The 17,154-nt window shown below is 39.8% G+C and overlaps 1 long non-coding RNA gene across 2 annotated transcripts in view; it reads right to left on the bottom strand.

Annotated features, from left to right (window-relative positions):
* The window catches only part of LOC309647160, a 36,384-nt gene extending 20,875 nt beyond the window's left edge, over positions 1-15,509 (bottom strand). The window contains exons 1-3 of one of the 2 annotated variants that reach the window (XR_014255840.1): positions 6,674-15,509; positions 6,327-6,512; positions 930-4,899 (exon numbers count right to left, since the gene is read on the bottom strand). This is a non-coding gene — a long non-coding RNA (uncharacterized lncRNA). Of the gene's footprint in view, positions 1-929; positions 4,900-6,326 lie in introns of both variants that reach the window. The other variant, XR_014255841.1, reaches the window with a different exon arrangement.
* Between the last annotated feature and the right edge of the window lie 1,645 nt (positions 15,510-17,154).

Below are 17,154 nucleotides of genomic sequence, written 5' to 3' on the forward strand. Positions count from 1 at the left end.
ATGGTCAGTCATTGGCCGAGGGTTGTCCGGGAAGCTGAGGTGACTCTGAAGTTGCTAAGAGCTGGAGAATTGTCAGTTTAGTGCCCTTCTTTCTGCTGCAGAGCAAGTTCTCTCTTGAGGATCATCCAAGCAGACCTCCATGCTGCCACATCATCCAAGTGCCAACGTTTATATTTCCTTTCTTTTTCTTGACCTTGTTAACTACAAATTCCAGACAAATATTAGTTAGTGGCAAATAACTCTCTCTGACTTTTTTAATTTAATGGTAAAACCTCAAGTGTGTCCCCTATAAACATAATTTGGCTATTGGTTTTGGAGATTCTTTATCATGTTAAGGAAGGGTCATCTATTTATAGCATAATTAAGGATAGTTATTAGGAAGGAGTGAAAATGCATGTTCAGCATCTGCTAAGATTTTTCTCTTTTTGAGCTGTTGATGTAATAATACTAGAGTTCTTAGCTGTCTGGTTCTTGGTTCTTGCCTTTTAGTTTCCCTGATTTTACCCTTTTACTCCGAGCATTCTCGAAGAAACTTCTCTCTCTCTGGTCCTTTCCCTAGTCAGGTTACCCTTCTCTAGCCCACAGCACACAGATCTCTGTAGCTACCTGCTTGGTCACGCTCCTGTGACTAAAGGAATTCAGTGATTGAGGCTTTTTCTTTATTTTTAAAAACTCTTACACTTATCCCATAATTTAAGAGCCCTAGAACTATCTCTAGCTCAAATCCAGTGTCCCTATTTATTCAAATAATGCCTTAATGTCAAAATATGCAGCAGAGAGTTTTCCTACCACAAATTCTATTCTACATTGTAGGTGCCAATCCATGCAAAATTATTGACTTAATCACTTACAGTATAATTTATATAAAATAGACCAAAAGAATAGTCTGCTCTTAGAGGAAATAAGGACTGCCTTCTATCTTTTCTTACCGCCCAGGAATTTTCAGAATATCCTTTCAAAAATCAGCACCACCTTGTTCTTCCATACTGCATGTCTGGATGTCTCACTATAATATCCTATAGGAAGAGCACAAATGCTTAGAGATAGCTTTTCTCTTACGTACTATTACTACATTCTAATCTATTATGCACTATTACTATATTCTATTTCTTCTATTAGAGAAAATGGTTAAAGTTTGAGACTTGTGGCATTTATTACTCTATTGTCAGCCTTTGATTTTATAGATAGATTTGATTTTTTGGGTCAGGTTGCATGATCTTGATATTGATCCCGGGTTTTTAATGGTCCTTCAGAGCCTTTACTGTAATATCAAAAAGGGTGGATCAAAATGGATGGGAAATGGGCTCCTGACAGAGCAGATTCAGCCCCAAATGGCACAAATGTCCTAGCCCGCCTGCTCTTTAATTTTTACCCAAACCATTTGATACATTTTTTGATAACTTGGTTACATGACCTCCTGTCATAGCCTCTTCCTTTATGCTACTGACATAATCCTATTATCATTCTGAGAATGGCCTCAAGGAGCCACTAAGCTTTTGGGGCAATTACTACCATGAGGAACAGCTCAATATCAATTAGACCAACACTAGGATTGCTGCTTTTCACAAACACTCTTCAGCATTTTGATAGCAAATACAGAGCAACTCTATAAAAAGTTAAACTCATTTCATTATTTAATGGAGAATTTTGCAATTAACTCAACCAAACAGAGTCACTGGAATAGAGTCCCACACAAAATTAAATATTCTACAAGTTCTACTATGCCAGAGACAGAATACTATCAAAATTGGAGCCTAGCACCAAGGCCAGACTGACGAGGAGGCTGGTGATAGAACTATGCAGAAAACAATGTCATTGATCCACCCAGACCACTTCAGACCCTTCCCACCATTTTTGAATGTCCCTTCATTAGATTCTGTGTGCTTTGGCTCCCAATGGCCAGCACTCATCTGTGTTCTTCGGATGACAACCCTCATGGTACTGGTGTGGCTTTCCCTGCATAGGCAGAGAGCCAGGAGGGCCTGGCGTTTATATCCCAGCTCGCAGCCCCACCACAGGGAGTCATTGTCAATCAATCTGAATAGTGGGTGCAAGAGTACAAAAGCCCAACTTTTCTGCCTCAAGTAGGAAAAATCTGATGTATAAGGTATATCCCAGAGTTCTTTTGTGGATCAGGCAAAGCTACCCATATTAGTCAGAATTCTCCAGAGAAACAGAACCAATAGGATAGCTAGCTAGATAGATAGATAGATAGTAGATAGAAAATGATAATTTGGATCATTTGATTATGAAGGCTGAGAAGCCCCACAATCTGCCATCTACAAGTTGGAAACCCAGGAAATCCAGTGGTGTAATTCAGTCTGAGTCTGAAGGCCTGCCTGAGAACCAGGGGAAATGGTGGTATAAATCCCAGTCTCAGGGCAGAGCAGATGAGATGAGATGTCCCAGCTCAATCAGTGAGGCAGGGGAAAAAGGAATGAATTCCTCCTCCTTCTGCCTTTTGCTCCATTCAGGCCCTCAGTGGATTGGGTGATGCCCAAGTTGCATGATCTTGGGGAGGGGAAATTCTTTACTGAGCCCACCGATTCAAATGCTAACCTCATCCAGAAACAACCTCACAAGTACACCCAGAAATAATGCTTAATCTGGGCCCACTGTGGCCAGTCAAGTTGCCACATAAAGTTAACCATCACACCACCTCTATCACCTCCAAAGGACTCTACCTGAGATCCCAGCCTTGCTTGGCTTCCTTCCCTGCCCTGCCCTGCTTCTCCTTCTCCCTTCTTCCAGGGACACCTCCTTAACAAAGCACTTACACACAGACCCTCATATACAGTCTGCTTCAAGAAAACCTGACAAGACAAACTGTTAATAGTTTTCCACTGAGAGCCGTTTGGCCCTGGGAAGTGGGAGGCTGAGCTCACAAGTAAGGGTCACATAGCACCAGCTGTGGGGTGAAGGAAAAGTTGGGAACCCAACTGAGTCTGATGTCTCTGATCAAAAGCCAAGAGGAGAGAGTTCATATTGGAGAGGAAAGTGAACCTCACCTTCTGGATTGAAAGAACTTATACATTTAATTATCTTATTTTAAAAGGCCCATGATCTCAAAATAAGCACTGTAAAAAGCTTTCCAGCTGGCTGACTAAATACATGTATTCACATCTCCTTTGTCACAGTTTGGGCTCTCTGGGAAGCAGACTTGGATTTCAAGGTTAGCATGAACAAGGTTTATTAGGGAATACTCTTGGGGTCAACATTTGTGGAAAGGAAGGGAAGAAAAAAATAGACAGAGGGAGAAGCTGGGCTGGGTGAATTCTCAATGTAGGCCTCTGCTGACCCCACAGGAAGCTCTGAGCCTGGGTGGTCTTCTGAATTGTAGCAAGTTGGCTGAAATGGTTGAGCCTTGAGTTGATGAGTCATTGGCTGAAGGCTCTTCCAGGAAGGGCGCCAGCCGTGGGCAGCTGGAGGAATAAGCCCTTCAGTCCTAAATGGGATCTTGAGAGCACACACAGTATCCTCTACATCCTTCCTCACAAAATCCTATTGAAATAACAGGCAAAATATAAAAATGGATTTATAATGAATTCAAATGAATCTGGAATATCAGGAGAGGTATCTCTAGCAAAACTCAACAAGGAAAACTTTCTGGAATAAATTGGTGAGAAAGGATTGATAAAATTGCCCAATAAAACAAAGAGACTGAAGTGATTTTCAGGTGTCAGAGAAATATCCCAAACAAGTCCCAAAATATCTCAGGCAGAGCCCTAAATAACCCGAACATTAGAAGCAGCAATGGGTGAGTGAGGATGCATGCCACAGGCATCGAGCTGGGTAATTAACTGCAGAGTGAAACAATTGAGCCAGCCCTGCACTCTCCAAGAAGCCAGGGAAATCAAGTGCAGAAAGTAGTTCCAAAAAATGAAAGGGGGCCAGAAAGTAGGGGAGAGCAGTGAGTAATAAACTGAGTTAAATGCTGCTGGAGATTAAGTAAGGTCTAAAAATTCAGCACCCCATTTTACAGGTAAGGGAAATGAAAAAAAAAGATTCAATGACTTGGCTGAAGTTCACACAGCCTCTTTTGTTTCTTTTTTTTTTTAAATTTCATTGAAGTATAGTTGATTTACAATGTTGTGTCAATGTCTTCTGTACAGCAAAGTAACTCAGTTATACCTATATATTCTTTTCCATGTTCTTTTCCATTATGGTTTGTCACAGGATATTGAATATAGTTCCCTGTACTATACACTAGGACCCTGTTGTTTATCCCCTCTATATATACTAGTTTGCCTCTGTTAATCCCAAACTACAATTCCTTCCCTCCCCTACCCACCCTGCCTTGGCAACCACAAGTCTGTTCTCTATATCTGTGAGTCTGTTTTTGTTTTGTAGGTATGTTGATACAAATCAGCTTCTTTTTTTTAAAATACAACTTTATTGAAATATATTTTACATTTTGTAAAATTCATTCATTTCATGTGTACAATTAAAAGACTTTTAGCAACTTTACCAAATGTTTGCTACCATTACCATAAATTAATCTAAGAAAACGTTTATCCCAATGAGATCCCTCATGTTCATTTACAGTTAATCCATCCCACCCCTAGCCTCAAGCAACCACTAAACTACTTTCTTTTTATATTAACTTACATTTTCTGGGCATTTTGTAGAAATGGAATCAAGCAATATGTAGTTGTTTGTGTTTGGCTTCCATCACTTAGCACAATGTGTTTGTGGTTCAGCCATGAAGTAGCAAGCAGGTGTCAGTAGTTTCTTCCCTTTTATTGCTGAGTAGTATTCAATGGAGCATCTACCAATTTTGTCTATCTCGTCATTAGCTGATGGACATTTAGGTTGTTCCCAGTTTGGGCTATTATGAATAATGCTGCTATGAACATTCATGAGTCACACAACTTCTAATTGCATTACTGGAATACAAACCTAGACAGTAAGAAGAAAGTTCACATTCCATCTTTATGCTGCTTGGAGTGAAACAGCTTTCTCTGATTTATTTTCACAAAGCTGTCTTCCTGTGTTTCAGTCACCAGGACATGGGGATTGTGTCACGCTCAAACTCACCACTGGTAGATCCACACCACTAGGCCTCCATCCACAACAGGACATGAATGAATGCCAGGGTGGTGCCACTTAGGTTTCAAACTAAAATCCCCAGAGGCAAGATAAATGGAACTGATGTAGGTAAAGTCCATAGACTAATACCTGAACCATGTGTAGTACTTGTTATTATGATTAGTATCCGTAAACTTATGGCTGACTTAACTGTTTTATTTTTTGAGATTATAGCAAATTATTTAATTTTGCTTAGGTAAGAAAGATGTTTCTTATTTATGAAATTATAACAGTTAATAATTAACTATAAATCATACTAAGTATGAAATCTATGCATTACCATTTTAACCTGCTATAGAAAATTTAATAATAAAATATGGTTATAACTATAGACTGGTGAAGAATAAAACTGCTCAGCACCCTTCTTCTGAACCCTGTTCTCCTGAATCCTCTGTACCAATCGTTGGCATTCCCATCCACCCAGCCACCAAGATAGAAGCCAGAGAGACATCCTATAGCTTCTCCATCTCTCTCATTTCCTCTATCCACCCAATTAGTCATCAGGTCTCCCCTCTCTTCCCTCCTTCCCATCCTACTGCACCTGCCATGTCCTGCAAAGATCCAAACTCATCATTTGGCATTGTCTACACTGTAGTCTCTAAAAGATCTGCCATGATCTGGCCCCACCTCACCTCTCCAGGCTCATCTCCCACCCCTCCTTGCCTTGATGTTTCAGAAACACCAAAGCACTTGTAATTCCTCACACACACTTGTTCTCACAAGTTATTCCTTCTGCCTAGAATCTCCAACAGTACCTCAATCTGCTTTTTCAGGTCCATAGTTTAATGTTAAACTCAAGAACCACTAGGCCCAAAATGCCTTTCTTGACCCCCAAAACCTGGATCAAATCCCTCTTCTCTGATTCCTCGGTCCCCAGGCATGCCTCATCATTGCATTTATCACTTTCTAGTGTAATGACCTCTTCATGGGAAGTTCCAGAGTAAGACAATTCCAAGTTCAAATCTGGCTCTGTCACTGACTAGCTCTGTCACTTACAAGCTTGCGATCTTGAGCAAACCCGTTACATTCTCAGTTTTCTAACCTGAAAAATGGGGTCATTTCATCAGTGCATATTGATTCAGTGGATCCTTGGACAGATGAGTGAGTGGAGAGAAGAATGGGAGTGCCAACCAACCACTCTTTCACTGATTATAATGGAGATCCGGGGGAGGTATCCGAGGGTTTCAGGATTATTTACTTGTTTCTTGGGCACATCACACTCATCTTTCTGTACCTACCTGAGCCGTCTTCGTACCTCCCTGACACCCAGGCTGCAGGCATCCTCGGCAGCCTCTCCAAACTCTGGGCAGGAGTGGGGTGGTCTGCACCCCTTCATACAGCACTCAGCTCCATCCTTGCATGGTTCTCTGAATGTAAGAAACTCCTTAGAGAAATAATCTTAGTGTTTTGTTTTTCTTTTCTTTCTGGAACAAAAAAACAAGAAATATATATAATAGAGTTGGGGGAGGGAGAAACCATCTCTTTCCTCAGAGTTGAAAAGGACAAGTGACCATAAAATGAGAACATTCAACCCCCAACTGAGAAATAAAAACAGAGAGAGGGCCATTAGGCCCAGAGTTGTCACCTGTGTCCCTCCCCTCTCCGGCTGCTCATGGGCAGGGGGGAGCTCAGAGGGAGCTAAATGGCTCTGCTCCCTGTGAGGAAGGACCCTTCTGCTGCTGGCCGGCATGGCCTGTTTTTCTTAGTCGCTGTTGTCTTCTCCTGACAGCAGCTCTGCAATGGGAGGGAAGGACACCCAAGCTGTTTTAACACCACATATTTATTCATTCCTTCCAAAGGTAAAAAAAAAAACAACTAACAATTCCAAGAATTTCCCTTCCAATCTACATTCTTGGCAAACACATTTTTAATAAGATAACGTAAATACTGGTATGTACCAAACTTGTGTTTTCCTTTGCCAGTCAGACACCCGGCCCATTTCATACAAGGCATCAGACTCTATCTCCCAGTGTCTTGGGTTCGCTTGGTGAAGTCTAAGTGTAATATAAAATATTGCCTCTAAAAATATGTATACTGTAGTACAAAAATGGACAGATGTTTCCTAGTGAGTAATGAACACCATTTTTCTCCAGTTTTCCTAATAGGCTAAAGCTAAAAACAAACACACATCTATACATACACTAGACCCATCTCAATAATAAGAATGTAACTGACAGTCCAAAAATTTTAGAGGTCAAAAAACAGACTTTTTTCTCTTTTTATTGTTTCTTTTTATTTAGACAACATCCAAATTCTTCCTCTAAGCCACTTAACACCATTACTAAAATTTCAAACTATTGTAGAATATATATCTACACATATGTATGTACATATATATGTGCATGTATTTATATGTTTACATGTATATGTATGCATACACACACATAATGTTCTTAGGAAAAATCAGTTCATTGCATTAATTAACCTGTTCAAGACAGGTAAACTGAAGGAAAAGGGGCAAGCTGGGACATTTTGATCCTGCCTTACATTCTTACCCCTTGCTTGAAATGGGACCTCAGGGAAGCACAGAGTGTTGGAGCCAAGAGTTCCTTCAAGATCAAAGGGCAAACCCCTTTCACCACTGAGGAAACCAGGGCCCAGAAAAGTAAAGTGACTTCCCAGACCACACAGCCAGATGGCAGAAGAGCTGTAAAAAACATACATAGATTCTAATAAGACAACTCCTGGGTGACATGGTTATGAAATATGGGGTAGAGAGAGATACCAGTCAGCCTCTCATCTGGAAGAAAGTTCCTTAAAACCTTCAAGACAGAAAGTTCCAAACTCAATAATCTTTGGACCTGATCATGGCATAGCAAGTAAGTACCAGCACTAATGCTGGCAGGGGTCCATGAGCAGAGTGTGTGTGTGTGTGTGTGCGTGTGTGTGTGTGTGGTGTGTGCAGGCACAGCTGGGAAAGGGGAACTCTGCCCCATGAATGTGGTCATGAAGGGCATGCCTTGCCCCAGGTTCCTCCTATTCTCTTCTTACCCTCTTCCTCCACTACCATTTTTCTTCTTTCTTCTCCTTTTATCCTACCAGGTATCTAAACTGCTCCTCTAGGCTCCCTGTCTGCACATGGTCAGTCAGAGTCCAGGGACTTCAGTGACTCCAACAACTAACTCATATCAACAGTTCAGTGATATAATTCGTGACACCATGGCCTAATGTTTAAAAGACCTCTTCAGTCTCAAAACAAGGTTGGGGAGGGCAGGATCATGACATCATATGATATGATATTGTTCAGTTAATCAGCAATAATTTTTGAGAATCCACCGTAGTAAAATGTCCTCATCAATTGTAGAAAACAACAGTGGCAAGAGGTCACAGTGGGCACTGGGCTCGCACTTGCTCCGAGGTGGAGGTGGCACTCTGGAGCTCACAGAGAGCTCTGAGGGGGCAGAGAGGGGAGGGAAAGGGAGAGAGGGGAGGGGAAGAGAGAGCATTCACTGAAGAGTTCCTTTGCACAGGTGACAAAGTGAGTGCTTTATGCATGCAACCCCAATGTCAATCTGAAGAAAGACCAGGAGTAAAACAGCACAAATTCCTCCATCTCATAAAAGCATTGCTTATTATACACATGAAATTAACAAAATCATTTAAATGTATTTGATGTTTAAAGAATTTCAGTCACAAATTTTCAATTTTTTCTATTCTATTACACAATTTTTTAAAGTGGATTAAATAGGTTGCAATTCAAAGAAAGGTTAGATTCTGTCACTAGCCTACAAAAGTTTTCAGAGAAAAATGATGCCTCCCAAAACCAATCACATCTAGACTATATATTTATTTGTCAAATCTGTGCATTGTGAATATATACTTCTACATTAATATTTCTGCACACAATATATTTTTCACAGCAATTGTCATGAGGTCATTAAATCCTACTTATGGCTTCCAGAAATGATACAGGGGGAGAGAGAGAAGATAGGGATAGATAGATAATCTTAGGTGTGAAGGAGAGGCAAAGGGGCAGATTTCTATTAAATGAAAGGTGAACTAAATGTTTTCCTTTGAAAGAATATATAGATATTAACCATGTAGTAAAACCCTTAGACTTCTGATCTAAATTACACTTACATATCTTTGTGATGGAAGAAATTTTCACATAGTGAGGTATGGGGAAATCATTCTGGCTTATATATGATTTGGCTTGAACATTACGCTAACTAGAACAGCCTGTCTTACGACTTGTCTAACATACATTATACATCTGTTTTAATCATTAAAGAGAATGCATTTACCAGATTGTTTAAAATGTCCACTTTGAAGATAATGATAAATGTCCCCCTCCTCCTATGGCACCAATGCTAGTGCTGCTTCAAAGACGAGGTTTCCTTCTCAGACACCAGGGTCATGCGGACTCACTGTGTACATGCTAATCTGCCTCTTTTGAAACCTTGGAGGAATGTACCCCTGTCAGGTTTGATGTTTGTTTTTTGTTCTGACAAGTCACTCAGGCATCCAAAATGGAGCCAAGTGGCCACTGTGGATATGGTTTCAGACACATTCCTTCATCACCGAGAACTTGAATTTTCTGAACTGTATCAAACTCAAGGTCACTACCAGCCATTTTCAAAAAAATATCTGCTGGCAGATGCCACTGCAACCATATAACTATGCAACCATTTTGGACCCCAATCAATCCTTGCTTAACAAGTACCCTAACTTCTTGCCAGCTCCAATTCTAATTCCTGACAAAGAACTTATGTAATTTTGTGCTTTTTGCCTATACAAGCTTACCCCATTTTGTAGTCTAGTGGAACACAGTTCAAGGGCTTCTTGAATCTGTCTCCCAGGCTATAGTTCTCAGTTTGACTTGAATAAAATTATTTTCTATTCCCATTATAAATTGTTTATTGATTATTTCCATGGATATTTGTTATAAGAACTTGATAAGCAAAGGTACTGAGACCATTGTTCTCTTAAAGTTCTGTAATCCTAAGAAATAATTCCAAATAAATTTTAAATAATGGATATTTCATTTTTCTACTTTATACTGAAGAGGAGAAAGGGAAAGAAGGTTAACATTTATTGACAGCTACCTGATACCTAGTGTTAGATACTTTAGAACCATTATTTACTTTCTTTTAAAGAGGTTCCTATTGAAATCAAAATTATGATCATTTGCAATATCTCCATATCATTTTTCAAATTATAGCAAACATTGGAATTAGAAACTAATTTTAATGATTATAAATACTGCAAAATAAAAATATATTTTGTTCACCAACCTAGTGCCCTTTATATCACTAAAAAACACCAGAATATTTGAAGATGTTGATAAACATATCAAATTACAGGCAATCCATTGCAACAATAAATTAACTGCACCAAAAACAAGGACTGAATTTTCTTCCTGGTGAGAGGGAGGAAACTGACTTCTTTTTTCTCTTTCTATTATTTTTTTGAAGTAATAAAAGCCTATTAATATAAAGTGACACATTTTGATGTGAAAAATGCAGGCTGTGCAAAGCTTGTGGTTCTCACTGAACTAACAATAGACCCACATTACACAGATGGGAGTTCCCTCCCTTATTCACTTCATAAATGCTAGGAGTAGCACACACAGCTTTTTCATTGTAGATGAACACTTGGTAAACAAACACTATCATGGAGACCTTTAACTTGTGTGTTTCCCTAGGCTTGATGTAACTAAGTTTGTAGATTTGATGTGACAAGAGTAAGAGATTTTTCATTGAATACATATATCCCCATAATTGTAGCACATTCTCAGTGGTTGTTCTCAGCACATGGTTAGTTGTTAGTTTTTGTTTCTTCTTTTTTTTCTTTTTTGTTTTAATTTCAAGAAAACCTAATGAGTTTCCAGAAACAGTGTGAGTGCTTTGGGGCTGAATGTGATTTAAAACCGGCAGTAAAAGAAAAAGAAGACAGGGAAGGTAGCTGGTTAATTGACCTTTATTGTGCCTTCTGGTTCATTTAGAAATGGAAATTAAATTAACATGATAATTCAGTCCTACTGTGTTAAGGCTGCAATAAACCCATTGAATTTTATGGCCATTGATTTAGCATTTTTTTCTATTAACTGGCTTTAATTTTCAAAATTGTCATGCAGGTTCTGAAAAGTGTTTCATCCGCTCTGGTTCCTCCAAGTTACTAATGTGTAGCCTTTCCTTTAATAGTAGTCACTATTATTCAAGCACAGAAGGCCCAACTGCCCTCAAATGCCTGAATTAATTTAGAAATTAACCCCATTGAAAGTCTTTTTAAGAAGTAAGGAATGTTCAGGGATAGTAAAAGTCAGTGAAATTTCCTAATGCATATATCTAATTTTTTAAATATTGTACCTTAAAACTAATCCAGGCAAACAGAGAGAGAGGAGATTTTGTGTTGGTGTTTCTTTTTACAGCTTCTTGATAACATGAAAATCTTTTAAAATGGAGCCATTCCTTGTAGCTCATTTAGGTGCCCAAACATCTTTTTAGCTACTAATTTAGAATTATGACCAGTCAAAATTTCTATTTTTGAACTTTTAAAAGGTATCAATTTTTACTTAAAGCTAAAACGTTTTCTTGATTCTCTCTTTAGCAGATGTAGGTCTTAAGTATATAGCTTACAGAACTCATTTTTAATTACTAACTCAAATATTAGTTTTATTTTGAAAGTTATTGACACTTGAGGTCTCAGAGAGTTTCAAAAGGATTCTCTAACTTAACCTCATAGTATTTCTGAAAAGTAGAAACATGATAATTTTACCTTTCTGATTCTTTACCACTAAAGAAAAAGAAGGTAATTGATGGGCCCACAGACCCACAACTAGAACACTAGGCCTGTAAACAGTGCTGGACTTTCAACCCCAGTTTATAAATTCAAAGAACTGATGAGTGACTCTTTTTTGACTAAATTGTGAACATTTTTTTGTTATTTTCAAATGGTATGTTCAATTAAAATAACTCAATTTTTTAAAATGCTACATCATGGCTGATCTGTTTATATTAGAGTCTAAATGGCTGTTTTTGTGTGTGCTTTTGATAGTTTTAACAATTGGAAATAGTAATTAAAGACCCTCAGAGCATCTGGAGATATTGCTGTTGGAAAATGGCAGATAAATATTTCACTCCCTTCTGGGCAAAGTAAATCAGGTTCTTCATTATCCAAGCACTTTTGCCTTAGATGATGTTTCCACTCCCAGTCAATGTTTTCCCAAAGTTACATATACTTCCTGGTTTAATGAACAGCTAGATATAATACCTAACAGAAAATGCATACCTATAAGAAGAGGTGTATTATTTCCTTAAAAGGAGAGCAAAAAATGGGCTTGTGAAGAAGTGCTGCGGTGGAAAGGATTTAGAAGCACATGCTAATAAAGATGGTGGAAGGAACGCTACCAGAAGATCTTTTGTACTTCCTAGTATTAGTAGAGCATCTTGTACCCAGAAGACTCAATACATAAATTTTAACAATTGCCAACACTTAACTATTCAGCACTGACTGTGTGCCCTGCACTATTTGTTCTAAGGATCTTATACATATTTACTCATATAATCCTCACATAAAGTGGGTACAGCAATTACCCTCCCCCTCCATACAGATAAGGAAATAGAAGTGTTACTGAAAGTGGGGGTCTGGCTGCTCACCACTCTGAAGCCAATAAAGAGGCAAGGTTCGTGAAAAGGAAAGTTTGCTTTATATCGGAGGCCAGCAATGGTTGGGGTGTGGGCAGGGGCAGACTTCTGTACAAAGGCCGACTCTCCCCACTGACAATCAGTGGGCAAGAGCTTTTATAGACGGAGGGAGGGGGCTACATGTAGAAACAGCACAGTCAGCTCTGACAGTCATCTTGAAATTATTCGTGCCGTGGTCTGATCAGCATCATCTGGATTGTTTTTAGTTCCGGGGTTGATTTGTTCCCATTTCTTTAAGACCAGTTCTCAGAATTGTGGCAGCTTATGTCATGGCTGCAGTCTGGTCATCATGTAGTTAACTTCTTCCACCTGGTGGGGGTTTCAGTGTCTATCAGATAGCTCAAAGGATATGGCTCAGAATATTATCTATAGCCCTTGAAGAGGAACTAAAAGTCCTTCACTTTGCTTAATGACTAATCTATTCTTATTTGGTCTTGTTTGACTGTTTTCCTCTGTTTCTGCATTTTCTCACTTGTCTGATTAAACTTATTATTTGGCTAAAGTTTTTTCACAGACAAAAGGCAGGCTGAGGGCTTCCCTGGTGGTGCAGTGGTTAAGAATCTGCCTGCCAATGCAGGGGACACGGGTTCAATCCCTGGTCCAGGAAGATCCCACATTCCGTGGAGCAACTAAGCCCATGCGCCATAACTACTGAGCCTGTGCTCTAGAGCCCGTGAGCCACAACTACTGAGCCTGCATGCCACAACTACTGTAGCCCGTGCACCTAGAGCCCGTGCTCCACAACAAGAGAACCCACTGCAATGAGAAGCCTGTGCACTGCAACGAAGAGTAGCCCCCGCTTGCCACGACCAGAGAAAAGCCCGGTGCAGCAAAGAGCACCCAATGTAGTCAAAAATAAAATAAATTAAATTAAATAAATAAATTTATTTTTTAAGAAAGGCAGGCTGAAGACATGGAGGGGGACAAAGGAGTTAAACAGCTTATGCAGGGATTTGAACCCATGCTGTCTGGCTATTACAACCTGCATTGAATGACTGCTGTACTCTTGTGTCTGTTGATTTCATTTGACATTCATTCATGCCCACTCACCAGGCCTGATAATTTGGATCATTTTGGACTCATCCCTTGTCATTGTTCTGTTTCCTGCATACCTCCTCTCCATCCCCATCCCTCACACCCTGCTCATCTTAAATCCTAGAGTCCTGATCAGTTTTTGTTCCCCAATCATGAAATCTAAACACATTCCCTTGAGGAGAATTTATAAAGTGTTCAATGGTGTTAATATTTCTAAATTTGAAACCCCTGACCTCTGCTCTGAGGGTAAGAAGCAGAACGAGCATGAAGGAGGGAGGATGAGAGTGAGTGCAAGGGTAGACAGAGCACTCCAGCCTCCTTTTCCTGTGTTCTTTATGGCTTTGGGTTTATACAATTTGCTGGAGTAGCTTTTGGTTTCGTTCTCAAGCACTGTGCCTGCGATTCGGGACCTGCCAAAATAGAAGTGATTCATCTTTCTGCTTTTCACAAACTGTGTACCTCATACTTACCTCTATCATAGCACCTATAACACTTTATTCCTTACATGGTGGTCTCTAGATTCCAAAATTTGGATTCAAAGAGTGGTTGATAAGGACTGTAACTGATGTAAAACTGTATCCTCAAAACCTTGAATGATGTCTGGCTCATTCCTCTTCAATAAATGACTGATGACTGAGTGAGTTAATGAATGTCTGAAATAAACCAGCCTTCACCAAGAATAATAAATGAGAGTAGAAACCATGTTCTAGTTATATCTTTTCTAGAAAAAAAAAATGTTTGTTTGAGAAAATGTAGCAATATCAGTATAAATAAATACTAATGTTTACTGATTTTGCACTTATTTCAAGAAATAAATTTTTATTTCTGATAAGGAACCAAGATGGCGAGTAGAAGGACATGCTTTCACTCCCTCTTGTGAGAACGCCAGAGTCACGGCTAGGTGCTGGACAATCATCAACAGGAGGACACTGGAGCTCACCAGAAAGGGTACCCCACATCCAAAGACAAAGGAGAAGCCACAGTGAGATGGTAGGAGGGGTGCAATCAGAGGAAAATCAAATCCAATAACTTCTGGGTGGGTGACTCACAGACTGGAGAACACTTATACCACAGAAGTCCACCCACCGGAGTGAAGGTTCTGAGCCCCACGTCAGGCTTCCCAACTTGGGAGTCTGGCAATGAGAGGAGGAGTTCCCAGAGAATCGGACTTTGAAGCCTAGTGGGATATGATTGCAGGACTTCGATAGGACTGAGAGAAACAGAGACTCCACTCTTGGAGGGCACACACAAAGTAGTGTGCACATCGGGACCCAGGGGAAGGAGCAGTGACCCCAGGGGAGACTGAGCCAGACCTACCTGCTATTGTTGGAGGGTCTCCTGCAGAGGCAGAGGGTGGCTGTGGCTCACCATGGGGATGAGAACACCAGTGGCAGAGGTTCTGGGGGGTGCTCCTTGGCGTGAGCCCTCCTGAAGTCTGTCATTGGTCCCACCAAAGAGCTTAGGTAGGCTCCAGTGTTGGGTTGCCTCAGGCCAAACAACCAACAGGCAGGAAACCCAGCCCCACCCATCAGCAGTCAAGCGGATTAAAGTTTTACTGAGCTCTGCCCACCAGAGCAACAATCAGCTCTACCAACCACCAGTCCCTCCCATCATGAAACTTACCCAAGCCTCTTAGATAACCTCATCCACCAGAGGGCAGACAGCAGAAGCAAGAAGAACTACAATCCTGCAGCCTGTGGAACAAAAACCACATTCACAGAAAGATAGACAAGATGAAAAGGCAGAGGTCTATGTACAGATGAAGGAACAAGATAAAACCTCAGAAAAAAAACTAAATGAAGCGGAGATAAGCAACCTTCCAGAAAAAGAATTCAGAATAATGATAGTGAAGATGATCCAGGACCTTGGAAAAAGAATGGAGGCAAAGATCGAGAAGACGCAAGAAATGTTTAACAAAGACCTAGAAGAATTAAAGAACAAACAAACAGATGAACAATACAATAACTGAAATGAAAACTACACTAGAAGGAATCAATAGCAGAATAACTGAGGCAGAAGAACGGATAAGTGACCTGGAAGACAGAATGGTGGAATTCACTGCTTCAGAACAGGATAAAGAAAAAAAAATGAAAAGAAATGAAGACAGCCTAAGAGGCCTCTGGGACATTAAATGAAACAACATTCTCATTATAGGGGTCCCAGAAGGAGAAGAGAGAGAGAAAGAACCAGAGGAGATATTTGAAGAGATTATAGTCAAAAAGTTCCCTAACATGGGAAAGGAAATAGCCACCAAACTCCAGGAAGTGCAGTGAGTCCCATACAGGATAAACCCAAGGAGAAGCCGAGACACATAGTAATCAAATTGGCAAAAATTAAAGACAAAGAAAAATTATTGAAAGCAGCAAGGGAAAAACGACAAATAATATACAAGGGAACTCCCATAAGGTTAACAGCTGATTTCTCAGCAGAAACTCTACAAGCCAGAAGGGAGTAGCATGATATACTTAGAGTGATGAAAGGGAAGAACCTACAACCAAGATTACTCTACCCGGCAAGGATCTCATTCAGATTTGACAAAGAAATCAAAATCTTTACAAAGAAGCAAAGGCTAAGAGAATTCAGCACCACCAAACCAGCTCTACAACAAATGCTAAAGGAACTTCTCTAAGTGGGAAACACAAGAGAAGAAAACGACCTACAAAAACAAACCCAAAACAATTAAGAAAATGGTCATAGGAACATACATATCGATAATTACCTTAAACATGAATGGATTAAATGTTCCAACCAAAAGACACAGGCTTACTGAATGGATACAAAAACAAGAACCATCTATATGCTGTCTACAAGAGACCCACTTCAGACCTAGGGACACATACAGACTGAAAGTGAGGGAAAGGAAAAAGATATCCCATGCAAATGGAAATCAAAAGAAAGCTGGAATAACCATACTCATATTAGATAAAATAGACTTTAAAATAAGGAATGTTACAAGAGACAAGGAAGGACACTACATAATGATCAAGGGATCAATCCAAGAAGAAGATATAAAAATTATAAATATATATGCACCCAACATAGGAGCACCTCAATACCTAAGGCAACTGTTAACAGCTAAAAAAGGAAAAATCGACAAAAAAGGAGGGAAAAAAAGAGGAAAAGAGGAAATTGACAGTAACACAATAATACTGGGGGATTTTAACACCTCACTTACACCAATGGACAGATCATCCAAAATGAAAATAAATAAGGAAACAGAAGCTTTAAATGACACAATAGACCAGATAGATTTAATTGATATTTATAGGACATTCCATCCAAAAAACAGCAGATTACACTTTCTTCTCAAGTGAGCACAGAACATTCTCCAGGATAGATCACATCTTGGGTTACAAATCAAGCCTCAGTAAATTTAAGAAAATTG

This window comes from Balaenoptera physalus, assembly GCF_965194825.1.
Source record: "Balaenoptera physalus genome assembly, chromosome: 17".
Taxonomy (NCBI): Eukaryota; Metazoa; Chordata; class Mammalia; order Artiodactyla; family Balaenopteridae; genus Balaenoptera; species Balaenoptera physalus.